This window comes from Cheilinus undulatus, linkage group 1 (genome assembly GCF_018320785.1).
Source record: "Cheilinus undulatus linkage group 1, ASM1832078v1, whole genome shotgun sequence".
Lineage (NCBI taxonomy): Eukaryota > Metazoa > Chordata > Actinopteri > Labriformes > Labridae > Cheilinus > Cheilinus undulatus.
Window position 1 is genome coordinate 41972155 of NC_054865.1, and position 27267 is coordinate 41999421.

The window sequence follows — 27267 nt, forward strand, 5'->3', positions numbered from 1 at the left end:
CCAGAAAATACTAATGTATGGAAACTCTGATCCAGGCCCTTTGCATAGAGCACACTACACCGAGCTGAAAGTAAAACATTTTCCTGCCTAACAACAGCAGCAGCAGAAAAGGGAATTAAATAAAATTTGAACCAAATAATTTTCAACTATTGCTAAAAAAAAATTCTTGAGCCCTCTCAGAGGGCCTTGAGGGGCCTGAAGGTTCCCCACTGAAAATCAAAATCTTTAAAAAATAATTGGGTTTTCATGCTATTCTTGAAGAGCAACTTGGCAAACCGAGTTTATATTAATCAGCTCTGCGGTCCCCATGGTTTGTTGTAATAAATGTGACAAGACGGCAAGGTTGAATACTTGCAACTCATTTTTTGAAGCTAAATGGCCCTGCCACACAGAAGAGGGGTCAAACATTGAGTTCCTTCTGATGAATGAAAAAGAACATTAAAAAACATTAAAAAATGCCAAAGATTTTTTAAAACATGTTTTGCCTTTGCCTTTGATGACCATTAAAAATGAAGTGTAAAATGCAAGCATTATGCAGTATTTCTTAAACCCAGAATAATGTACCTTTCCATAAAAGTAGGGACTTTTTTCAAGGTGCAAAACTAAGGTTATTTCTTTCTGTTTAACTTCAGCATGAAAAATGCATTAAAGTAACAGAAAGAATTGAGGCCTTTAGTTGAATCATTTGTGATTTGTTCAACACTTTGTGCGCCAAGCGCTCTCAGAAACCAGTTTACCAACGTGGGGAACACACCATCAGCACAGCTTTACCTTTGCAACTGTCACATAATAGTGTAATCTGTCCAGAGGTGGAGAAAGTAATATGGCCACATATCTCAGGAGGTTTCAAAATACTGTTCCTCCAAAATCCCCGAATTGGACTGATTTCATGGCGCGTCACCCCAGATATGCCAATGGAGCGTGAAATTGAGTCACTCAATGTGAAAAACGAAGAGAAAAATCTTTTCTCTTTCCCTGTTTCTCTGCAGAGAAGAGCAGAGACTTTTTTTTCAGTATGCTGGCACTGCTTTGGTCTTTCATTTCCAAAGCAACCAAGTGAAACAAACCTGTGCATTCTACGCAAAACAGACATTTTATGCATCAAAAATAGATGGAATTTTGCAGCTAATCAGCGACATGACATTTTTTTAAGAAGCATGGTGACAAACATGTTGTTTGATGGATAAATTTGATAAAGTAAGTAAGACTGCAGAAACAGGTGCTGTCAAACCACAGCTTTGTAGCAGAAGAATGTCTTCTAATAACCCCGACGTTTCCCTATAAGTGCCAGCTGTTGCTGAGTGAATGTGATACCAGTGGATTTTTCTCTCTATGCTGTTCTGTTGCCTCCCACTGTTACACCCCCTGCCATGTTTTGTGCCCAGAACCAGAGAGAGTAAATCCCAAAGGTACCATTCCTGTCTGTCAGTGTGTGTTTTTCAGTGCTACCCAATCTTTGATTTCCACCTTATTTTTCACTTTAACTTTGGTAGTGTGCCACTGTAGAATACACATCCAGTTCATGAGAGTTTAAGAACAAGTTTCACCATTTGATGACAGAGACTTTTGAGAAGGGATGCACGTGGATTCACATTGTATACATTTTTTATTAAATCTGTGACATTTTAGTTCTCTGCCATAATGCTATTTTAGTGTTTTACAGGCCTCGAGTGGCTAATTGGGAAAATTGGCAGGATTCTTGGTGGGCTTTAATGACCAAACAAACAAGATTGGGGGTTCAAGCGAGAGAGATTCCTCACAAGGGTGGCTGGGCTCAGCAGAAGAGATAGAGTGAGGACCTCAGACATCCGTAAGGGTCTTGAAGTTGAGCTGCTGCTCCTTTGCGTTGAAAGGAGCCAGTTGAGGTGGTTCGGTCTGATTAGGATGCCTCCTGGGTCGCCTCCCTGTGGAGGTCTTCCTGGCACGTCCAGCTGGAAGGAGACCTCGGGGTAGACCCAGAACTCGCTGGAGGGATTATATATCTCATCTGGCCTGGGAACGCCTTGGAATCCCCCAGGAGGAGTTGGAAAATGTTGCTGGGGAGAGAGATGTCTGGGTTGACTTGCTTAGCCTGCTGCCCTGGATAAGCTGAAGAAAATGGATGGATTGATTGGTGCGCTGGGCTGGTTTTAGGGCAATGAGGGCTGGTGTGCAATGATGGTAAATACATTATACAGACTACCCTCCTAGTGCCTGTGCAAATGGGCACGGTAATCATTATTCAATGTTTAATGTTCTCTCAACAGGCTTGATCAGAAAGTCTGTTCCAGCTGTGTCCGACTGAAAAATGATGCTTATTTGTTTCAAAATTAGGGCCTAGGCCCTGAACTTGGTCTTTGAGGACCCTATTGTATCTGTAGCTGTTACTGTTCTGCTGGTGGAATCACTAATTTGGGGGCTTTAACATGCTCAACCCACCAAACTACAGAAAATTGTCCCCCAGTGGAATTTTTGGTATTTTGGTGTAGTAGTGAAAGTCCATCTAGTAAATATGAGATAGGGGACTGGGTAAGACCTACAGGAAAAGAGTCCTAGTATGTGGTGTGGGGTAAATTTTTGATGATGCCAAGTGACAGACAACAATGTGGATGTTCACAAATATACATTTACTTTTGTTGTTGTTACATAACCAGAAGTGCTATTAGCCCCAATTTTACACAAGTACAAATGTAGCACATGCACACACCTGATTTCACTTAAGCTCCAGGGATATTTGTATAAAAATCAGAATTGGGGGAAAACTGTATTTTCATCTAGAAAAAAGGGAAATGTATTCCCCTTCTTTAATTGACTTCTGTAGGAGGGCTAGCAGCAAGAAACGACTGTTTTACCAACCACTACTGTTTTATTTCCTTTCATCCATGTAAATGCAGGCACTTATCTTAAGATTGTAGGTTATAGGATCAAATTCACTTCCAACATTGCAATTAAAAAAATATCAACATTCTAACAAACTTTTAACTTTATATTTTGTATCCTATTAGTTTGAATGAAGTGTAAAGTAGAAGTGAATAAAAATGGAAACTGTCTAATGTGAACTGGGCTAATTACATACACAGTGCTGTAAATTGTATCCAGAATAAGGGGAGAAGTAAATTAAAAGTTATTGTGTCAAAACACAAGCCTGCCAGAGATATTGAGAGGATAGAAAACAGTTCACACAGTCTACGAAGGAGAAATATAAAAGGCTGGCTCTGAGGACCATCTCATCTAACCATCCATTGTCCCTCAGCCTCAGAGAAAACAGATGGTGTTGGTACTTTTGAAGCTGATAAAAAAAAAGCACAAGGATGAATACATACCGTAAGTGAATGTACAAAGCGGTGGTGTGGGGATAATTTGTTTTTGTGCGCATTTTGGTACACTTTAATAGGAGATGTGACAAAGTGTGATCACTGTTATTTTGCAGGGCACGAGACAGTGACTTAATTAACAAAATAAACAAGGCAGCAAGTACAGATCAAGGCAGCAGTAAATGGCTTCACAGAGAGACAGAGGCACAAGACTCTCCTCTGCTGCAGTGGTAGTGGAACAGTGTCCTGGGTTGAACTCTGCTCCCCTCTTTGGAGTTTTAGATTCATTTGTTTGGCACAGACAGTTGTGGGCCTTTTCAAATATTGTACTGCACCAACACTATTGCCAAGCTGTATGGTGATACTGGATTCATGGTAAAGTCTGGATACCATCAACAGCAACTTTGTTTGATATTTCAATGCTGTTTCATTGTAAGCATGGTAAAAACTAGTTTAGCAAAACATGATTTATTTTTAAGATGTTACACAAACTCCAGCAAGGATAACCTCATCTGCAATCACCATTAAAACAGAGGCATGTACATGTAAGTTTCATCAATACATGCTATGCCAACAAAAAGTCACTTCAGTGTGTAAATGATCATCTCTTTTTCAACACTATGCTTCTGTTAAAGAATGTCAGACATTTGTTTCATCATCCGTGTCTCTCTCAGTGGCCGAACAAGTGCAAACATTTCCCGTCCTCTGGCTCAGCTTATTCTACTACCATACTTTCCACCTCCTCTGATATTTCCTATCTTTATTTTTTGAATAACTGCAACTACTTTCTGTACACAAAAAAGAAGGAAGTGTGGTAAGGGGACTGGACAATGGCATAAAAGTCAAACTGTATTGCAGAGAATGGGCCAACCCCAGGTGGGATTTGTTGACCACGTCATTGCATGTGTGTTGAACAGGAAGCAGCGGTGCTAGCATTCTAGCAAATAGTTAGCTCATTTTGGAGCTGAGAAATGTGTCGAGCTGTTATTGGGTCTGATGTTAAAATTGTTTAATTAAACTACTTTTACACAATTTTACCCTGTTTTTCCCATTTTTGCCACTTTTAATCCATATTCACCACTTTTCAGCACTTTATGTCTCTGTTTGCCATTTATTACCACTTTGACCTTTTTTCAGCACTTGAGACCCATTTATGCCACTTTTAAGCCATTTTTGAAATGTTTTTCCACCTTTTTGCTACACTTAAAAACAATTTTAGCAAATTTTTGTCAGATCTTTTCAGCTTTAAACCTCTTTTTTGCCATTTATTGCCACTTTTAACCAATTTTAACCAATTTCTGTCATTTTAGCCCATATTTTGCCTGGTTTTACAACATTTGACTTATTTTCAATTTCTTTTTTTCATCTTCACATGCCACTTCTGGCCAATTTTTGCCACCTTTTTCCCATTTTAACCCATTTAGCCACTTTTTATGCCCCTTTTAATGTCAGTCCCCAACTTTAACCTATTTCCACAATTTTTTGAAACCTTTTTGCAACATTTTTTTTGCCAATTTCTTTGCCATCTTAGGCTACTATTGCCACTTCACTGTACCACTTTTAACCCTTTTTTTCTGGCCAATTTTGACCTCTTCACCACTTCTAATCTATTTTCATTATTTTCTGCCAGTTGAGACCCCTTTTAGCAACTTTTAACCATTTTTTATGATTTTATTTTTGCCATTTCTAGCCAACTTTTTTCACAATTTTACTACTTAACCCATTTAGCCACTTTTTATGTCATTTTTAATCTCTTGGCCTCTTTTAACCTACTTTCAAAATTCTTGCCGGCTTTTTGCCACTTTCTGTCCGTTTTTGTTCTTTTTCTCTTTTTACCTCTTTTTGCTACTTTTAGCCCATTTACATGCTTTCTTGCCACCTTTACACAATACTTTCTATAAAGTTCAGAGTGCCCATACTCATTGTTATCATAACCTAAAAAGCTAATTCTGTTTGAAGAAAAGCAGTTTACATGAAAAAAGAAAAAAGGCTATATTGTTCTACAGCATTAATAAATACTAGTTGTTTGTATTTCTCTGATAAAAGTGATTATTATTCAGGTTAAAGTAAAACATGGTTATCACAGCTTAACAACAGACCATGATTTTGCTGACCCCCCGCCAAATTCACCAGCCACTATGGTGAGTCTCCTGCATAGATTCGACACAGACACAGGAACCAGGATTAACACTACATATATTCAGCTGATTATTGCAATACAAGCGGAGGAAAACATAGTGTCTGGTTTGTCGAAGTAACCTTAAAGCAAAGTGGCGGAGAAGAACTTTCTCTTACTTACCATTTGTGTTTTTTTTCCCCCACAAAATCAGGATAATTCCACGGTAGAACAACACATCTATGTAATGTATGGCCATGCTGGCACACCAGCTGTCTCTCCTGAAAGGGCCACACTGACTGACATCTCCCGTGGTTACTGAATTAATTATTGCCAGTGATCTCAGCTCTACGTCAAAAATACTGAACTATCCCTTTAACATTTGCAAAAGGCAGACTTTGATGTAACTACAAATTTTCTACCTTCCCAGCCCTGGATAGATCCCCACACCAATGCAATTTCTCAGTTTATCACCCAGACTGACACGATCCATCATTTCAAGGGCTGAGCTGAGGTCAAGCAGAAATGACGCAGAGCGCTCATAACAATCTGCATTCATCAGACCCAACCTTGACACCGCCATTTCTGTTCAGTCAGTTTTAAAAATGTGATTTTCTTCTTCCCGTTAAACATGAACAATTTCTGGAGACAGCGCATTTACCAAAATATTAGAAAGTATCGCCATGTCTGAGAGTCAGGACTGAACATTTGGTTAATGCCAAGGTTCTTTTTGAAATATTAGAGATTTGAGGAGGTAATCATCATAAATAAAGTCTAAAACAGATCTCATGCAGGACACTTTGGCCATGATGGAAAACAGTTGCAAGTAATATTGTAGGGAACAGAGTTCCTCATCATCTTATTTTTCAGTATATGTCATGTTATTGTCTTTCCTGTCTTAATGCTGTAATGTTATTAATGTTTAATTTAACTCTTTAAAGCACTTTGAATTGCTTGAATGGTACTATACAGTGTCTATAAAAAGTATCCACCCCTTGGATGTGTTACTTTTTGATGGATTTTATAAATCAAGTATGGCCAAGTAAAAAAAAGCCGTTAAATCAGAATGAATTATCAGCAGGTTTGGTGTCCTGTCCTTTAAACTCCGATGGTAATGGTTGCTGCCTTTTTACATTTGAATCACAGATTGTACCTTTTCATCCCCTTTGACAGCAGAAAAAAAAATCATCCCTCCCTGAAGTGAGAGGCAGAATATTGAAGTCAGATGACATTGCTCTTGAGAAGGACAATAGGGTGTCATTTCTGTTCCTTTGAGCAGCCTTGAGCGGTCTTTGTCATCAGGAAACACCCCTGGAAGTACATTCATTGCTGCAGGCATCTCATACCTGAAAAAACACGGCAGAATGCACATGACGGTACAATCCTTTTGCAGTCCCACCTTGGCAGAGCCGCTGAGGATTAACTGTGCTGACCGAGCTGGGGCAGCCAGGGAAGCACTTGATCAGTGTACCATCAGATGAAAGTGATACTTGACTGTCGTTTTAGCAGCTGAAGAAGAGCGTATGAGGAGCACTGTTACTGCTAACCTTTTATACTAATAGCCCCATCAGGTTGAAAATGCTCCTCGTGGTCCACAAAAGCAGATTTGAGTCAGTAGAGTCTGACATAAGTGCCCTCGTGCACTCACAGCTTTGAATTATGGTATGAAACATGTTAAAAGGGGCTCTGGTGGGGCAACCTTTACAGTACTGTTTGATATTACACATTCCACTTTCCTCTCCAGTCCTAAAGCTTAGCTTTCACTCTAATGAAATACCAGGGCTAGACTGACAAAAGGCTGTACTGTAAAAGAGAGGAATGACTAAGGCTTAGTCTACACAAAGGCAGGTATTAAAAAACAGGGGTTGTCCTCCTTCTTTCAAAAATAAATCCTGTCCACACATGCTGCATTCTCAAAAACGTCTTCATTTTCATGTGGACTAATATGCCATGTAACATCAACAGTGTGTCGCTTCACTGTGTGGGTAGCAGCTCACTCAGGGACTGCACTGATGTCCTTGACAGGGCCCACTAACCTGAACTGGTGACCAGTCCAAACCCACCCACTATCGTGGTTTTGGACTTTTGACTTAGTTGACAAAATTAAAACTGCTTTTCAACACTTTCAGCCCTTTTATGATACTTCTTTATGCAACTTAAACTAAATTTGGCTGATTGTTGCCTTTTTTTGGAACTTTTTTGCATCTTTACACCCATTTTTGACACTTTTCGCCCTTGTTTGTCACTTCTTTTGGTGCTTTTAACCCAATTTCTGCCAATTTTCACCCATTTTTTGCTATTATTTTGCCAATTCTTTTTGCAACTTTTATTTATCCCACTTTTGCCATTCTATGTACATTTTCACCACTATGTAAACATTTTTAACAACTATTTTGCAGTTTTTCTGCAACTATTTTACAAATTTTTGCCCATTTTCCCACTTCTTTTTGGCACTTTTATCCTTTTTTTTTGCCACTTTTCAACCGTTTTTACCAATTTCTCCAATACTATTTTACCTCTTTTTGCAAATTTTTGCCACTATATTGTCATTTTGCACCCATTTTTGCCACTTTTAGCCCATTTTTTCCACAAATATGTAATTGTTTTCCATTTTTGGCATTTTGTATTGCTTTTTTGGCATTTTTCTTTTCTTGGTTTGTGTACATTATGGCCTTGCTATGAAGTCTGACATTAGTTTCCTAATTGTTTAGATCAGTGTGCTCATCCACATTATAAACATCATCTATAAAAAGTTAATTCTGTTTTAAGAAAAGGGGTTTATATTTTTTAAAAGCAGATATGTAGTTGTACAGCATAAATAAATAAAACTCATTTTGTTGCTTTGATAGGAGTGGTTATTAAAAAAATTACATTTTCACAGCTTAACTTTACAATGAACCATGATTATGCTGATCTCCATTGGTCCCCAGTTTGGTTTGACCTCAGAAAGCTCTCCCCTTTATCCCCCCTTATGGGCGGCCTTGATGATGAACAGTATCTTTGGTAGTATAACAAGTAAATTCAGCGCCTTGATGCAGAAAAACGTTCAGACTGTGTTCCCGTGTTGGTTAATGTTCTCATGAGTTTTTAGTAAAATTCAAAATACTTGAGTCCTTGAGCAAAGTCCAAATGCCAAATTCACAAATGTTCTCCTCTCACCATCCCATCGTTGCCTGTGAGCTGCAAAGATCATCAACATCGTAGGAGTTTGTGCTAACACCACATTATGTCTGCCACTGAACCTCCCTGTAACACGTCCTCCCTCTCTGCTCACTGGGGTGACCCTCGGAAAAGATACACACAGATGGTCACACAGACAACTTGGCACCTTCTGGCTGAGACTGGAAAAAAAAAACCTGGAAAAATATGAACATCTCATTTGGCAAATAGATGATGATTAGGAAGATGGATGTCCCTGTGACTGCTTTGTTTTATGGGGCATGGATAGTTTAGTTCAGGGGTGTTGATTATTGGCAAAACAACGTACACGTTTCTATATCAGCATCTGTTTGTGCCGAGATGATTACCTCTGAGTGAGCAATGGCAGGCATGCATCATTGAAAAATGTACTAAATAAATAACATAATGTGTTTCATTATTTTCACGTTATGGGGATTAAACTGTGGCTCATAGGTTGTCTGGCTGAAATGTTGAATGCTTGTGTTTTGATAAGAGGCTTTTAAATTGTTCTGAAATGTTCCCCCACACCTTCAACATGAATCTCATTTCCATTCTGTAGAGAACAAACATTGCGTTTACACCACTTGTATACATGCTTGCGCACCTTAAGAGCACTCACAGTTGGGTTTCTTTGACAGACAGATGGTGTAAATGGAACATTTAGGGCTTACGTAAGTGGAGGGATGAAAGCACTTGACCATGAACCTTCAATTTTTGCCAGTGTATTAACTCGACTTTAAACATTATACACAGTCTGTCACTGTTTCATAATAGCTGTGGTGTATAGAAACTGAGATCCAGTGACAAGGTTGAATATAATGAGATTCGCCTTCTGGATTTATTATAGCTGACATGAGTTTCTTCTCTGGGTGGACACAGTTTGGTGACCTCCAGTTATAAATCCACTTTAAACCACTTTAAAGCCTCTGAAAGTACAGCCCATACATTTTCAGCTGGACTGTTCTGCCTCATTCTCAGACATTCACAAATAATTGGACAGCAAAACTGACACAAGCCGTCGTCAGTACACAGAAAATGGTTTGTTGTCCGGGCCTTGAGTTCTGAATCTTGTTGACTTCAAGTCTTGATGAATAGCTGCAACATGTTTGTGGTTGAAACTTCATTTAACCCCAGCGAGAGCACATTCATTATTCACTGATTACTGGAATTGTAGTAATGAAGTCATTTCTCTGTCTCCCTTTAAAGGAGTCTATTGATTTTTATAAAAATGAATGAGAGCCCTGCTTAAGTTATGATTGCATCTCCTCTTCTTTGGTGAGGTTATTGATTTACATGCCTTATGCAGCTGTATAGCTATTGGAGTGGCAGGTAATTGTGAGGAACAATAGCAGACTAACTGAAGGCAACAGAGAAAATGGTGTTCCATCAACATCGTCTCTTGGGAAAACATAAAAATCTGTCGGAGTGGACCTTTCAGCGTCTTTTGAAAGTTTATCATACTGGAAGTGAGGCTTTTAATGAAGTGAGCAACTGATCCACATGATCCTTTCTAAGTTTGTTGATACATAATTGAAAGTTGCTTGTTAAAACAAGTCTTGCAAAGCAGTGGAGGTTACTATAAAACTTGCTTGTTTTCCTGTCGCTTTCTGGAGTTGTGTTGTAAACCAGCCCTAATTAAAAAAAAGCCATGTCAATCAATTATGAGAATTACTGTGATGTAGTGGCAGCAGGTACAGCTTTAGAAATAGATGACAGAAACGTGATGGTCGACTTTCTCTAAGACTTGGATGATTTAGCACAGTTCTTTGCTTAATGAAGAGAGTTAAACTGAGTAAAGCCACACTATATTAACACACAATTTTGAATTTTTCCATATAGGAAAAAAAAAAAAATTTACCCCTTAACTATGCCCCGGGTATTATGAGTTTTCATGTGCTCATCTTGGGTTGGCTCATGGTGGTTGCATTCTTAGGTCAGATATGTAATTGCTCCAATGAACTCTTGATCTACCCCAAGGCCTGCTCTCAATTGGACGTGCCCAAAAACCACTAAAGGGAGGCATCCACAAGGCATCCCAATCAGCCTATTTTTCCTGCACAGGGATTTCCTTCTAGTCTGGCGAAAACTGCCAGAGGGCTCTGTCCCTTTACGTGAAGCTCGTACAACAGTTGGCGTGACAGGAATACCCCCCTACTTGGGATCAATCATAGGTGTCTACGTGCAAAATAGTTTAAGGGTGTTGGGGTGCAAGCCCCATGCCTCGAGGCTCCAGAGGCGAGGGATGCCATCCCCCCTCTCATGTAACCAAAACCAAAGTTTGTTTACTGACAGCTAACTCCAGCTTTGGATAAAGCCTCATCAGGTCATTTAACTGCTGCCCATGCTCAAGTACACAAGTGCAAAGGGGGAACTGATTTACTGACAGATTTATTTTCATCTCCACTGCAGTAGGTGGCGCTAAGTTCTCATTCACTTTTTGGTCACTTTTCTTGGGGAGTGGGTCCAAAGAGAGTATTTTCTTTGGACTGAAAGTTTGATAGTAAGCCTTTAGCAAGAAAAAGGGTTTATGAAAAACAATGTAAGTCATATCGCATGTTCCGAAGACCCCTTTAATCCTGTAGAGACAAAGGTAGTCCGGCATTATCGGGAAAATTGTGACTTAATAGACCAATCCTTCTGACGCTAGACCAATAACTTTAAGATGTTTGCAATTAGCCATACAGACAGCCAGTGGTAGCAGAACTTTAAGTGGACCATCAATAAATACTAACAAATATGGAGAAAAAGCTATACACACTTACGGTATGCACTTGTGCGTACAGGGCACATTGTGCAACAATTTGGGACTTGAGGGGGCGCAGTCAGAGTCTAGCTTGACTTTCTTCATATGCAATATTAGTCCTGTGTTATCTCCTTAAGTCCAGTAAACACAGATTCCAAGGTGCTTGATGGCAAAAAGACAAGATAATATTATCCACTCCCCAACGGCTACAGGTAGTTTATCATCGTTTTATCTATTCATAAAAAATTGCAGTTCCTTGCGTTGAACCCTCAGGGGCATCATTTCAGTCGCATATGTGGAAACGAGGGGTTACTCTGCGCTAAAAGTGCAGACTTTTTCTTACAGATTATGTTCTAGATCTATATGCAGCTAACGATCACAAACTATTACGAACCAGATAAAATGTAGCCGGACTGATGAAGCATCCTTAGTGTACACCAGATAAAATGTACAAATTTAACAGAGCAGGACAGAGAGCAGTACGAATGAGACAAAGACGGTCAGGGGGACGGTTTTCTGCTTTACAGAGGTGAGCTGTTAGAAGGAGTTATTGCTTTGGGCCTAAACAATTACAAGGCCTATTTGCCTTGTATGCCACAGAGGGCAAAAAGACATTTTTCAAATTTTTGCCAAGCTAAGTCAGTGGTTTGCAAATTTTCCTCTGCAAAAGTAAGACAATTTAAACCAGCCCCTTAATTCAGTGCTTGTAGATGTGATTGGTAATTAACACATGTTGAATTATGTGAGACAACTTTCTCAGAGATAGTCAGAGTAGGTGATCTGTATGAATGATTGTACTTTTTAATAGCTTATAAGTTCTTTTTGCCCCCTGTCTTAAAATGATTTAATATTCTTTTTGTTGAAGGTTAATTATCTGCTGGAGAAATATTGGGCTTATTTCAGATGTCATTAGAAGGTATTTAGAATTTTACCCTTATAATTTTATTTAGTTGGCTTATCTTTGGATTAAATGTAAAAAAAAGTCCTCCTTAAGGATAAATGATTGACAGCAGATTTATTCAACAGCAAGATGGCATGTTTTTCTAATATCTACATGTCTTTTATTCCTTAATTACACCTGTCTTGTTGAACATCACTGTCTCACAATACTAAATATCCGAGAACATGGATGCACGGCAGTCCATATTATCTCCTCGCATCTAAAACGGCATTGTGAGTGGCTGTAATCAGTGATTAGCCTTTAGGTAAAAACCTCCTGATTTTTCGAGGGTGTTATCAGATGAAGAGAGCTCTTATCTGTGTGACTCTATTGATCGCTCTTTGCTCTAACGGAGGTGTGTATGGGACGGCACTCAGGAGCAGGAAGGAGGTGCTTGTATCTCCAGTGCCCGTAACGACGTGTCATCTGAGGCACTGATGGTTATCACTTTTCTATTTTATACTTTTGTTAAATCATGTCCTCTTTTTGCACTGCCTTCAGGTAAAAAGATCCAATAAGTTAAAAGAAATCTTGAAATATAACCTCGGATAAAGAAGCATGCCTAATTTAGCAGGGAAAGACTGTACATCTGAGAACCCTCTTAAAATGGCTCAACTTTTGTGAATCCTATCGTCATGCCTAATAAAGAAAATGTCTGTCTCTTTCAGAATTACGGCTGACACATTCATTCTGCTCATCTTAATCTTATAAGCGTATTACAGAGAATATGCCCAAAGCAATTATCCGTGATGAGAAAAGGATGTCTGTGTTGTGTCTTGTTACATTACGAATGTAATTCTTCACACAAATCATTTACATGCGACCTTACCGCGACCTGTGTGTCTCTTTAGTGTTGCGATCCAAGATTTACTGTCACCAAATGCCACAACACACCGGTGAACTTATCAAATCTTGAACTTCACTGACATGAGTTTGAAATAAAAGGCAAGAAAAAGAAACATGCAAAAGAAAGCAAGATTTTTTAAAAGATAATTTGCTTCTGGCATGCAAAAATAAAAAATAAACAATCCAGAATTATAATAGAAACTCTTGGGACTGACAGTTCTGGCAATCACTGCTTTTGTTGTTAAAAAAACAGTACGTCAAACAGTACATCACACATCCCAACAGGGAGAAGGATGTGTTTTTGAACTTAAGGCTAACTCATAGTTAAAAAGAAGTCATTTATGTCTGGCGTAAACATGCCTTACTGCTATCTGATAAGATGTTTTAACATGTGAAATATTAATGAACCTTATGAACCTTATACATTCGCTCTGATGATCAGTCCTAACAACTTCAGCAACTATTAGAATCAATCTCTTTTTATCCACATATGCAAATAAAAAAGTGCTTTAAATGAGCAAACATCACAAGATTCAGTCAAATATGATAAATCCTAAGGTGACCTACTTCCTCTTTATTCACTCACTAGATGAAGAGGTAAATGTATAAAGGGGGTATGATCCTAGTGTTCACAAAGGCTTCACCTGCCTAAATATCACCAATTATCCCTGATGTTGACCAAGTGCTTTCCTCCAACTCCCACAATCCAGCTGAAGTTCACTCGACCTCTTCGGGGATTCGGCGTGGATGAGCTTGTGTTCCGGCTGTATGAAATATGGCAGGATTAGAGAGGGAAAATAATGAGCAGAAAAAGGCAGATAAGAGCGGGAAGAAAACTTTTCCGCTCAATTTAAGAGCGGCACTTTTGAGGGAAAACTTTAAGAAGACAATTACAGCATGACGTTTCTGAATTGTTTATCAGAATGGCTTTAGATTTGAACTCAGCAGAGCAGATCAAAATAATTATTTCCTCAGTCATGCCACACTTGACATGACAATGCAGAAAGCCATAATCATTTCAGTCCTCCGCCACTATAATTAATAAAAGTCCCTCCAAAACACGCGCTAAGGAGGACTCTGCCCCACAGGGGACAGGCACATGTAATTATTCTTCTTAATTAGTGGTCTGAAAGTGTATCTGATTAAGTTGTAAGACGCCTCTTTGACTAATTCAATTTGGTTGCAGTCTGCTGCTGTTTGAGCGCATCAGGCCAGTGACTGAACACAACAGTCTCCTGCTGTGCAAAACGAGGAAAAAAACACACAGGCTACTAACCTGCAAAAACAAACCATATCAGAGTGATCATCGTGTTTGTGGCACCTCAGAGGATCATCTAAATTTAATTTGACCCTTTTTCTGAGACAGCATCAGGTGTTAGCTTGTTTAATGTGTGCCTTCAAGATCATTTCTATTTAATCAAGTAAATTTAAGGGGTTATTTATTGATTTATGCACAAAGTTTTTTAATAAGGTTCTCCTATAAACCATCCTTCTTCAAACTACCATACAATCAACTATCTATACTTCCTAAAAAATAGTGGAGTATCACAGTGCTATTGTAATTTCATTGTTACAAGATAATGAATATTACTTTCTTTATTGGTATTATTACTGTCTATCACCTAGATATTAATGCATAATACTTTGATTTTCAAAAACTGATTGAATTCTTAAGAAGTAGCTAAAAAATTAATTATAAAGTCTAGGTTTGCTTATGTAAGTGTATTGGCACAGATGGACAAAATTGTTAAAATGACAAAGCAGATGGATTCCCCTGTTTCCGTGTTTCTCACTGGCGAATCCATCTCGCAAAGCTCTCGTCTGAACAGATTGGATCCTGTGAGAAAGTGACAGGACCAATCAGGTGTAAGAGAGTACTTTTGGGCATGGTGGAGTCATGATGTAAGCAAGCAGCAACAAGAGGCCAGTGCAGTTATGGCAGAAGACATTAGTGCGGATGCTGCTAAAGCTTTTTTAAGGCCTTGCTTTCAAGTCCTAAAAAAGCTTCCTCAGTCTTCTTCCATTAAGTCCACTTTGGCTCAAACAGCATTGAATGGTGCATTTTTACACTGATGTATGCTGACCTTGGAGTTCACCTCTAATCTCTTTGGAAGTTGTTCTAGGCTCTTTGTTTACCATTTGTCTTATTCGTCTCTTCATTTTGTCATCAGTTTTCCTCTTGCAGCGACGTCCAGGGAGGTGGACTACAGTCCCGAGGACCTTAAACTTCTGAATAACATGTGCAGCTGTAGTCACAGGAACATCAAACTTACCTTTAACATGCTTTTCTATCATTTTCTTTCTGATCTACTGGACCAACTGTCTCCTTAGCTTTCTGTGGTCCATTTTCAGTTTTGTACACAACATGTTACCAAACAGCACAGTGACTATTTTCACCCTTTAAACAGGCAGATTGGCATGTCCTTATGGTCACATTATTTTCAGTCTTTTCTAGGGGTAGAATCAATTTGTCCAGGCCAGTTGTTAAACCACAAAGCTCAAACCTCTTTAATTGAACTTTTAATGTTTATTTTTTTATCCAGTACTTGGTGCTTTTAAAATGATATCAAGTACAATTCTTCCCCCAAAATACACTTCAGTAAAAGTGAAAGTACTTATTTTAAAATTTACTCCAAAAATTGCGAGTGCACAAAAACCTACTCAGTTACAATATTTTGAGTAAATGTAATTAGTTACTTTCCACTCCTGTATTTTAAATATATAAACAGGCAAAAATTGTACTGAATGAGACATTTGGAACCAAAAGATCAGCTCTTATTACTGAGCTGAGCTGAATAATCCAGACCTCTAAAAAGAGCTGCAATTCCCATCACTCTAAGCGAGGCTGGATGGCATGACTAAATCCATCTTTTTGTTTATAAGAGGAAAACCATAGATCACGCCATTTGTACTGGTGATTTCTGATGCATGCCAGTACACATTGTATCTACAAAACCAGTGCAATTTGGATGAAAGCATTCCAGTCCACTTCTGTTTGCAGTCTGGGCTATTAGATACCGAGGTGTGTCCACATAAATATTAAGGATTACCACTTTGTATCCAAATGCCTGAAAAGGACATAAACATAATGCATTGTGTAAATAAGGTCTAAGACACTCCTCCATGTCGACCACCCTCTCAGTTGCCCCCACAATCAGGGAGGCTTACACTCAGGACAAATACAATGAGCTAGCAATGAGCTAGCTGGCTGGGTTCTTGTAATGATTCTTTCAAAGCAATGTTTTCTTTTTCCTGTTTAAAGAACCTGGGCTGTGTGCAAAAAAAGATTTTTCCAGCACAACACAGAATGAAAAGCTGTTTCTATCTAGATTATACAAAATCATATACAAGCAAACATTGTGTAATTTTTTTCTCATGTATCTACAACAACAGGGTTATGCCCCTAATTTAGAACATATTGGTGCATTTGCTTAAATGTCATTTGTCCTTGCCAGTAACATGTCAAGCAGATCATAATCTTTTAACTTTATAGAGGTAAAAATCATTGATTTTCCTCCATGTAAAGGTAAGTATGATGCAACATGCTTTATTCCCCGATCCCATCAAAATGTGTCAATATCTGTGATGCCTTCCTCATAGAGTATATTCGCCATTTTTCAGGAAATTCACTGTGGTTGAATCTGATGAAACTACCTAACTTTGAAACTGGAGCAACACCAACAATGCTGTTTGATCATGTGAATAGGGATACCCAGTGCAGCAAAGCATGGCCTTAACTGGCTGCTGTTGGATGGTTCTATCTAAATCCATCAGGCAAAGAGCTCCATGAATTCACAGAAAGTACTCAAACAGTGAATTAGTGTTTGTCCCTGAACCACGTAGCATCCAGTCAGTGCAGTATCATAACACAGCAGAGCTCATAGTCCCTCTGAGACCACAGAAAGGGACTGACACTAGTGGTGGTGGGAAGCAGGGTCGAGTATCATCAAAGTGCTCCGAGTGCTACATCATGTCAGGTGGGATGTTAACAACACAAGGCAGTGGGGGAGAAGGTCCGCCCTGCGGAGAGTCCTAATCAAAGCTCAGCGATGTGGGCCGCCACATTTCAAAGATGTGGACGTAATAGTCAGATGCTCTGGCGCAGGTTTCGCTCTAATCCTCTCACTATGTACACTATCAGCACACAATTCCTTTTGTAAACCCCAATCATCATGAAATCATGCACAAATGAACGAGCTTAATATCTGCATCCTGCCAGCCCCCACAGTTAACCACAGACTGTAATATACATCCCCATAAATAAACCACAGAGGGCAGATGATGTGGAATTAGTGTGGGAGAGGATTACACGTCGGATCAGCATTTTGTGGGTTGTTCTAGGAGACCTTCTGTCCAATGTGAGGCAGAAGTTAAATTATATCTGCTGGAGAGCTAAACAGGATGCTGTAGAGACAAATTAGGCAGGCAGCAATAGTTCCCCTAGCTCATCCTGACATGTACAGTGAAGAGGAAGTTCCCATCTCCACACAGAGAATTGTAATAAAACTCTTGGTGGATAAATAACACCAGGGTCTGACAACATTAGGATGATTCACCACAGAGTCAAAATGGCCAGTGGAACAAAACAAAAGGCTTGAGATTTCACCACAGGACTCATGTTTCACAGGAAGAGTTTCCAAAATGGCAAACTCTTTGATTAGCACAGCATGTTAGATATGCTCCAAACAGGGCAATAAGTGCGACTCAGTCTCATTAGAAAGTTTGCACTGCAGCATTTAAAAGCTTTCCTTCTGCTGCTAAATGGTGCATAATTATGATGGCACAGGTGTAGGTGTAAATGTAGAAATAGCAAATGCGCTACAAGTTTCTTTTAAGTATTTACAATAAAACATGTATCGATGCAGGGGTATGAGTTTAAGTGTGAGAGAATTAATGGACATGCTATTGCAGAAGTACACTTCTCAGTGCATTTATCTTAGATAAAGAGAAATTTCACACTGTTAGGTAGCGTTACTTTTAAATATAACTCATTAGATTACGACATTAACTACAGAGAAAAGTATGTAGTTACATTACTGCGTTACCCACAGATAAAACAAGAGTACTTATGTGTAACCATACGATAAAGCCCTTTAAACGCTCATTTGGTTTGAAAAACATCATATAGCAGCGCGTCTGCCCTTGAATGTGTAAATAAACATGAGCTTTTAAACGTACGTTTCACCGTGATGCCGCTCATGTCCCTTTCATGAAAAATCATACTTAAAGGATAATTCCACAGCGTAATACCGTCCTCTGAATCTCACTAGTTTAGTAAGTCAGCAACATGAGTGTACCAACACGGCTGTGGTTACCTTCTTCTGGTACGGCGCTACATGCCAACAGGAAAGTCGAACAAACCGTGTAGATACTTTGTGCTTCTTCTTTTTCTGTCTCTCTTTTTTGTGGCCATAGGAAATATTTATTTCAGTAACGGATTACTTAATGAATAATGTAACTTATAACAGATTGCAAAACTAACTTTGTTAAGCGTTTCCCCACTTGCTGTTTATGTTGTGCTGTTTTTATTGAATAGAGTCCTCGATTTAAAACAAGAAGTCATCAGTGGAGATGGGCTTAGCTGGGCTGTACTTGTTATACTGTGTAGCCTAATTGATTTGTTTGAGAGCCCCCTAGCAGCCCAGGGCTTCCCGCAGAGTTGGCTGGGCCCCTGAAAAACCAAGAGAACTGGTCCTCCCTAGTTGTGGGTTATTGATATTGATGCATGGCTGTTGGATGCCTCTTTTGACCATTTTTATCAATGTTTTCCACCTTTAACCCATTATTGCTGTTTTCTGCCTTTTTTTGCTCCTATTTTGTCACTTTTCACCCATATTTGCCACTACTGCAATGATGTCATGGTGTTATCTTTTTTACCTTATGTTGCTGTATTTTATTCTTTGTCATTGTTATTAATTGCCAGCATTTTTCTTTTAAACTATTTCTATAAGAGTCTTGAGCAATATGGGTATGTGCATATGGTATGTGTGGGTTATGTTATTACATCTTTTTGTTCTAGTCTGTTACTTGTGTGTTATTAATTGGCAGCTTCATCTGTGCAGATCTTTACATCCAAGACAAATTTCCTTAAGGGGACATTAAAGTGTATCGTATCGTATTGTATCCTATTGTATTCTATCATATCTTATTTGCCTGTTTTGTCACATTAAACCCATCTTTGCTACTTTATGCCAATTTTTGTCACTTTTGACATGTTTTGCTCCTTTCCACCTGTCCTGACCACATTTTTTGCCCATTGGCCCATTTTTGCCACTTGTAACCTATTTTTTATGGTGTTGTTCATTTTTTAAAATTATTTTTATTTGTAAATTTATTTTAGCAGGGGAGAACCCACTGAGACCAAGGTCTCTTTTCCAGGGGTGCCCTGCAGCAATACAATACAACACAGAATTAAAAAAATATCTGTACATGGTTAAAACAGTTACAAATACATTCATAAACACAATTTGTAAACACATGCCCTAGTTTATAAATCACAATTTAAAGCAGCTGCAATCACCTTCCTTATACAGTTCAGACACAAGCTCTTTAAAAATGCTGTTTGATACCAAAGAGGGCAATCTTGCAGTCAATTGAAAATTATTCCACATAATGGGTGCAGCAACAGTAAAAGCAGTCCTACCCCATCCGGTTCTAAACCTTGGTGTTGTTAGAGTGACCCAACTCTGAGATCTGGTGGTACGGGTTAAGATGTTCATAGATAAGTCAGGTAGGGAGGGAGTTTACCAGCAAGTGCTCTGTGAATAAACAGGATACTGTGCTGCTTTCTACGCTGACTTAATGAGGGCCAGCCAACAGACCGATAGAATGTTTGTCCATTTTTGCCTTTTTTTTCCTCTTTTCACAATTTTGTAATTATATTTCATTAAAGTCATTTTGTGCTTGATTTTCTGTCACCCTGACCCTTTTGCACATCATGGTTTAACTTTGAAGTCCCACATCACTTTCCAAACAGTTTAGAATGATATGCCCATCAACACTGTTAACATATCCAAAAGCACTCAGAGAGCGCAGACCTCCGCCATCAGCCCTATCTCCCAATAGTAAAGAATCTTTTAAAAAATTCCTGGATCCAGACGGTGATCCAGATCACTCCCAAAATCTAATCAGTTCTTCCTTATGCCATTTTTGACATTTCCTGAAAATTTCATGAAAATCCGTCCATAACTTTTTGAGTTATGTTGCTAACAAACAAACTAACTAACTAACAAACCCTGCCGATCACATAACCTCCTTGGCGGAGGTAATAACAAGATAATTCTGTTTTAAGAGAAGGGGTCTTTTTTGAAAAAGACCATATTGAACTACTGTATTAATAAATAAATGCATAAATAACTAAATCAATTTTGTCACTTTGAGACATGAGAGTGGTTAATATTCAGGTTAATAATAAAATATAGTAATCAAGCTCAACTTTACATTGGACCATGATTTTGCTGACCTCCATGGACTCCTCAGCTGGCTGTCCTGGCGTGTGTGACAGTTATTTTAAAAAGTTGTGTTAAACATCCAGATGGTTGGTCTGCTTACTTCATTTGGTTTTTTTTTTTGGTTTTTTTTTCTGGTGAGACTTCCATCAGAGGCACTACGATCTAGAATTGTATTTTTCAAACATGTCTGGAGGGCAGTAAATACCTGTGTCAACACCACACACTTGGGCAATATTCAGACAAATAATCATTTGCAACAATTCTCCATTAGGGTACATGATCAATGGGGGTGTACTGCCTCTTAAGGACTCAACTCTGCTGATGTTGTAAAGGCGGGTGCTTTTGTTTTTCTGCCTATAACTTTAAAATTCAGTTAATTACCATTAACCGCTTAGCTGCTATAGAAGTTATCATCTTTGTGAACTTACAAATATTAATGAAGATACTTTTTAATCAACTGGAAATTCATAAATATACCTTTCCATAAGAAAATTTAAAGTATCCTTTTATGCAAAAACGTAATATTTTTATCAGTAAATCTACATCTACACCTACGTAAGGCAAATCTGATAACTCTTAGTAAAGTGAGATGTTGGTAACTTTTTTAGCACAAATGAAAATTACACTTTTTCATTGATAGAGTCTGGAAAATAAAGCAAATGCATATGAATTATTTGTGTGCATGTTTGTGTGTGTGTGTGTATGTCGGGGTGAGAGAGGTGTTATTGAACAAGCCAAACCTCCTTTGAGTCAAACTCAATTTCAGTAAGGAACCTGCCAATACTTTATTTGTTCAGGTGTGAAAAATGCAGCTTCATTCGAGCAGACACAATAGCTTAAGGGGCTTATACTTGACATGGCATCAATGTGCTCTAATATCCTCCTGTTCCTTATGGTCAACACTGTTTATTTGATGAGTGAGAGTCTTTGGCAATCAGCACACCTCTTAGGCTCCTCTTATCATACTCATATTTCCTAAAGCGCTGTGACATAATCAGCCATTAAAGATAAGACACTGAGCATATTATTTGGATGCTTTCCAAACATACAGGCCTTTTTGTTTGTTTGTGGATTCTCTGAGACCAATGGAGTGTTTCTATTCCTGTATTAACAATGAATAAACAAAAATGAAAAGAGACAATAAGGAAAGCTCTTTCATGAAAGATGATATCAACAGAGGCAGGGTTCATGAGAGTGCTTGACTGTAATGGAGATAGACTGCAGATAGCTTCAGGGGGATGTGATTTTATTGAAGCCATTGTGACACTCCAATATCACCCTTCTTAGATATGAATTATTGCACCTTTGAGAGAACTTGGATGAGAAACATTTGAAATCCAGATGACAGCTTCTAAAAGCAGCTGTTCATTTCTAGACGCTGTCATGGGAGTCTTTGACTTTTTTTAATTATTATTTCTTTTGTGTTTTTCTCCCCCTTTCAAATAGCTGAAAAATGTCTTTGGGTTAGGGATGATTACTTGATGTTGTCAATAAAAATAAATAACAAAAAATCAACCAACACATTTATTTTGTTTTTTACTATTTGTTGGTTACGTCCTCGTGTGTTGTGCGTTGACATAACATTGTTTTCTGAAGCAGAGTGAGCTATCTTAATCTCTACTATCTCTGCTTAAAGTCATAAATACACCATATGGACGAAAGTATTCGGCCACACCTGTTAATCATTCATCACAGGTGTTTCAGTCAGACCTGTTGTTACAGGTGTATACAATCAAGCACCTAGCCATGCAGTCTCCATTTGCAAACATTTTTGATACAAAACGGGTCATTCTGAAGAGCTCAGTGACTTCTAGTGTGGCACTGGGATGGATGCCATCTTTGCCAAAGACTGTATGGGAAATTTCCTCCCTGCTGGATATTCCACAGTCAACTGTAAGTGATTTTATGGGGAAGAGGAAGCATTTAGGAACAACAGCAACTTAGCCATGAATCAGAAGACCAAGTAAAATTTCAGACCGGGGTCAACAACTGATAAGGCACATGGTGCATAAAAGTTGCAAACGATCTGTTTATTCTTTGCTGAAAAGTTCTGACTTCCCCTAGCATTTACGGAAGCACAAAAACTGTGCGGTTGGAGCTTAGTGGAATGAGTTTCCATGGCTGAGCAGCTGAATGCAAGCCTCACATCAACAAGTCCAATGCCAAGCATTGAATGGAGCGGTGTAAAGCACACTGACACACGGGCCGTGGAGCGATGGAAATGTGTCCTGAGGAGTGACACACACAGATCACACTTCTCTGGCATTGTGCCAACTGTGAAGTTTGGTGGAGGAGAGATCATGGTATGTGGCTGTTTTTCAGGGTTTGGGCCAGGCCTCTTATCTCCATTGAAGGGCAACTTTAATGCTTCAGCATACCAGGACATTTTGGACAATGCTATACTTCCAACTTTGTGGCAACAGTTTGGAGGAGTCCTGTTCTATTCCAACAAGACTGTGCCCCAGTGCACAAAGCAGGGACTATTAAGACATGGTTTGTTGAGTTCAGTGTTGAAGAACTTGGCTGACCCCCACAGAGCCCTGACCTAAACCCCATCGGGCACCTTTGGGATGAAGTGGAATGGAGATTGCGAGCCAGGCCTTCTCATCTAACATCAGTGCCTAACCTCATTAATGCTCTACAGAATGATTGGGCATACTCCCACAAAAAAACTCAAAAATATTTTGGAAAGCCTTCCAACAAGGGTGGAGGCTGTTATAGCTGCAAAAGGAGGACCAACTCTATATCAAAGTGCATGTATTTGAATATAGTGTCATTACAGTCCCTGTTGGTGTTATGTTGAACTCAGTGAGCTCAGTTCAAGACTTGAATGGTTGATTCTTCTTCTGGAATTTCAGACCCAATCCATACTTAATTCGCACTGTGCAAGTGTGCTCAGGAACAGAAAGATGTTACTCATGTGAAAGCAACCTTAAACAGCAATCATGAAACACCAGATTTAAAAAAAACAACAAAATTAGGGGAGGTGGTACGTATAACACCACTGTGTCCAAAAAAACCTCCTAAACTGTTGGAGCATTTGCCAATAAAAGAGTTCAACCTCCCTGCTAGGGGAGACTACTTTATGTGTACTTTATGTGTTCTAGGGCTGACTTTGGGGCTAACTCCTGTCATTTAAACTCATCAGAAGCAAGCAGCAAGCCAGACATGGGAGCACGGCTTGATTCCGGGGGAACTGAGGTGTTTATTGTTTCATGCACAGTGCAACACACTCACCTGTTTCTAACAGCAGCCAATCACCATTTCTCCATGCTCTAGTCATGACAAAAAATCAACTCCCAACATCGCTCCTCACACACTCTTTCAACCACGCTTACACAGCTACTTTCAGACAAAATCACACTACCTGTGCTAAACAGATAGCTTGCAAAAGTTGCAAAGTGGACCTTTCATTATCACATGATTTCATATATAATACCTGAGCATATAAGGAGACATTTTTAATTAATTGTTAACATTCTAACAGCTTTTTAAACTTTTGATGTCCATTCAGTTTGGTTAATTTGAATCAGTTAAGTCATGCAGCCTGTGCAGTATATTCTTGGAATCGCGATTAACTGCATGCTTTACTGTCCCTTACAACACACTCTGGTTAAGGCACATCACTGTATAAAGTAAGTCCATAACTGCTCCATAATGTCTCATTTCAATTTTAAAAACTCACAGAAAGCTCAGTGGACCAGACAAAATCAAATAAATCCTTTTAATGTTCTATTATCTCATTCTCAATCCATAACAAGTTCCTTTTTCTGTGGTTAAGTTCATGTCATAATTTTTCCTCTATAAGCAGGTCTGTAACCAAACAGGAACTCAAAGACAGTTGCAAAATCCAAAATGTGATCATTTAAAATGCAAAATAGTGGAATTTTAAAATGTGATAAAAAAAAAAAAAAGAGTGTGATTAATTGTGATTAATTACAGAAACTTGTTAAGAATCTGAGCAGACATCTGATACTGGAGAATTTTTTACAGTAAAGAAATCAATTTGCCAAATATAAACCAATCACACATCAAAACTTCAATTCTTGAGTAAAATGTGGTGCTAGAGGTATGTTAGCCCTAAATGAGCACCAACATGGTGCTCATTTTTGGAGGGGTATCTCCATCATCCACAATCAATTCTTTGATGTTTTTAAGTGTGACAGTAGTACACTGCCTTTTTGCATTCTCTGTTTACTTTTACACCCAAAATATTAAGTAGTCAGTATAGAAGTTTGCATTTCCCCTGGTTAATAGAGTATGTTTGATTTTCTTAATTATTTTTCATATCCTGTACAGTTTTGTCCGCTCTTTTCCCTGTCTTCTAAATTTTGCCCCTTGTTTTTTCTCAGATTGTGCCTGAATTGTACTCTCTTGCATCTTGTTTTCTGAATTTAAACCCACTTGTGCACCTTTTACTGATGCCCTGCCCCAGTAAGGGTCTGTATTTTTTAAAATTATTTAGTTTATAGATTTCCACTTCGATCAGTCATCCAGGTATCGTAGCAATCTATTGACATTTGGGTTGGTTTTTGATCATACTGGGATGTTCGTGTCTAACAATATTAAAACAGTCTTTGGTTGCAGCCTCACTGTGGGTCCATTTTCTGGTGTTTTTTCCTAGTCATTTTAAATTAATTAGTTAGCTCTCAAAGGGGCCAGTCATGCTCATTTGCCCTGTGATCTTCCAGGCAGACACGTTTTAGAGCCAGACGCCCTTCTACCCTCTATTCATTTATGTGCTGAGATCCAGCCATACCTCAGCTGCTCTGCACGGCTGCACTGGTCAAAGGTTATGGACCCAATGATAGGTTAAGCTTGCCATCTTTCAGTGAGCCATGTTCAGAGAGGAGGCTGTGCAGGGAATGTTGGATATGGACCATGTGACATGTGCATCACAAGGTCAAGTGTTGTTGGCTGCTCTGTCCTTGTCACCACCTTTAAAAAAAGCAGCTGTTTTTCATGCTGTCATGTTTGCTCTTATCGATCGTATCTCTGCTCAGTAAGCTGCACACACAGTGATAAATATATAATTTAGTGTTTAGCATGTGTGTTGACAAGTGATAGATACAAGTGTCAGGCGTGTGTCAATCAGGCATTGACCAATAGCATCATGACTGAGGTCAGCTACAAATGAGGACAACTGACAGGCAGCCTTTATCTCTACAGCAGTGAGTCAAGAAAAGAGCCTAAATGTGTGGCTAGCTAGCTATTTTCTTTTTTTTCTTTTTTTTTTTTTTTTTTACATATCTGAACTGAAGCAAATTCATCCAAAAAGCAGAGACTCTAATACATCTGCCTCCAACTTCAGGAACCAATGTCTTACATTACTGAGACTACATTTATGCTTCATGCACTCTATAAGATCTATGTAAAATATAAATGTAATTATTGTCTTAACTTAAACTAATTGCACCATAAGAGGTTGATAATCACTTACTTGCTTTCTCGATGGTTTGTTCCCACCTTACATGAAGGATGCCAAGACCAGAGAAAGTGCTGTTTTGTTTCTTCCTCAGTGAAGACAGAATTCAAATTTCCTCTGCTCCAGTTTCTCTGATTTGCTGCCACTCTGTCTCAGGTTTGGAGTGGGACTCATTTTCAGCCCTGGAGTTTCATGGCTCAGAGCTGGGCTGGGCCCCTGAGAGGCCAAGAGAATGGGGCCACTGCAGAGGTGATTTAACAATATCAATGCATGCATTTAGGAATAGTATCCCCTCTGCTAACATTGAATAATGCAGACATTTTTAATGCTTTATTAAAGGCAACTATAAAGAGAATGGGCCTCAATCACAATCTCTTCCTGTGTAAACACAGAAGGCCAACAGGACCAAACTAAGAGATAGACAGCCATTGGGTATGCCCAAATTGATTTGATTGGTTTATTGTATGATATTTAACTCCATGGTGGACACACTACAAACAGATACAGATAGAATCAAAAAAATGACAGGACCAATTAGCGTCGAGGGGTAGTTCTGTTGGGCTGGCAGCAAGAAGAGGCCAGTGCAATTATGGCGGAAGACATAAGCATGGATGCTGCTAAAGCATGAGTTTTATCAGAACTTGGTGACATTTCTTCATTAAAAGAAGAACAAAGAACAGCAGTGAGTTGTTTTCTTTGCCAAAACGACAAAAGTTGTGTACTGACATGTCTACAGTCGCCATGGTTCGCATTATGCAGCTATCTATGGAGTTTATTCGTTGGTAGTGGCACACCTCAGTTTGGGGCTACAGCATCATATGTTTTGTTACTCTCATTTGGCCCATAAAGATGTGACAGACAGAACGTTCATCCGGTCACCCAGCGAGTTTTTTTTTTCAAAGGCTCTGCTCTTTCCCAAATTCTGTGTATGAGAGGTTTTCCTGGCGTGTCAGGTTAAGAATCTTCTGGAAACAGTGTAAGAGTATTTCAAGAACACATTTCTTCCTAAGAATGGAAATGTATGATATTAAAAGATTAAAATATAACTGGATGAAAGCATAGTGGATAATGATTCAAATTATAATGTTGTTCACTGTAGCTGTTATTGATTTTTGAGTTATCACAACTCAGTTTTTAAACAACTTTGATCAGTTTTACAGTGAACACCTGAAAGATGCATTTGATCCATAAAATGCACTCTCTAAGAGTACATCTTAATGTTTCTCCCCACAGTCACTAACTTCACTCGTGGTGCAAAAGTTTCTGCAAATCA